At 34.2% G+C, this 876-nt stretch overlaps 1 protein-coding gene across 1 annotated transcript in view; it reads left to right on the top strand.

The window, feature by feature from the left end:
- Positions 1 to 6: 6 nt before the first annotated feature.
- Positions 7 to 876, top strand: part of LOC106012433 — a gene marked incomplete in the record, with an annotated part of 1,973 nt that continues 1,103 nt past the window's right edge. Inside the window, 1 exon segment of the mRNA XM_013085412.2 lies at positions 7 to 876.

An 876-nucleotide genomic window follows, 5' to 3' on the forward strand; every position in this document is an offset into this window, starting at 1 on the left:
TTTGGATGTTGTGCTTGAGAGAGTTGTGGAAGTATTGGAACAATCGTGTTGCACAGAACTTGAAGACCCAAAGGTAAGATCCTAGTATACTGGACCAGTAGTGTAGGATTAAGTTTTAAAAAATAATAAAAAGTAATGTCGATCATTGCTTTGCAGTACATATAATCCAGTGGTTTATACAATAAAAAGATTATTCTTTCATTTTCCTATCGATAAAATCTCGTACCTAGACAGTTGATGTTTACAATTGGTAAATCTAGATCTAGATCTGGATCTAATCAACACATTTTGAAGGGCTGGAGTAAACTAAGGTAAAGTTAAGATCTTGATTTCTTGTAATTTGTAATTGCCTAGTGGTCCAGTAAACTAAAAGCTTTATATTATTTTGTTCTTTTATTCAGGAAAAGAAAAGGGAAAGAAATCTAGACTTTACTCATCAGCTGAAACTGTTGACTCACAAACAATTTTCTGTAAGCGATTACTGTTTCGCTATCGAATTGTTTCCCCGCTGCAGTTATGAACAACTAAGAGACATTTTGGTCTTACCAACCACAAGAAAAATAAAGTCTGTTGTCGATACAGTCCATTTGTTAAAATGCATTCGAAACAATTGGATTACAGAAAAATCGCAGAGATTGACACTTGGTAATATGACTGTAGGATCATTCTCAGATATTAAAAATCTTTATGAATTAGAAAAAAAACAGCATCCTTAAAACCACGCGACTTACATATGCCTCTATCAACCCATCAAAACTACAACTTCAAAATGTGCAACATGTATTAAGAATTTTCAATGAAAAGGTTATTGCTGGGCTGGCACTGCAAGGGTGTTATGCCACTGCAGAGTTCATTCAGTTTGTTCTAAACTGGTGG

The sequence above is a fragment of the Aplysia californica genome, unplaced genomic scaffold (assembly GCF_000002075.1).
Source record: "Aplysia californica isolate F4 #8 unplaced genomic scaffold, AplCal3.0 scaffold00372, whole genome shotgun sequence".
NCBI lineage: Eukaryota > Metazoa > Mollusca > Gastropoda > Aplysiida > Aplysiidae > Aplysia > Aplysia californica.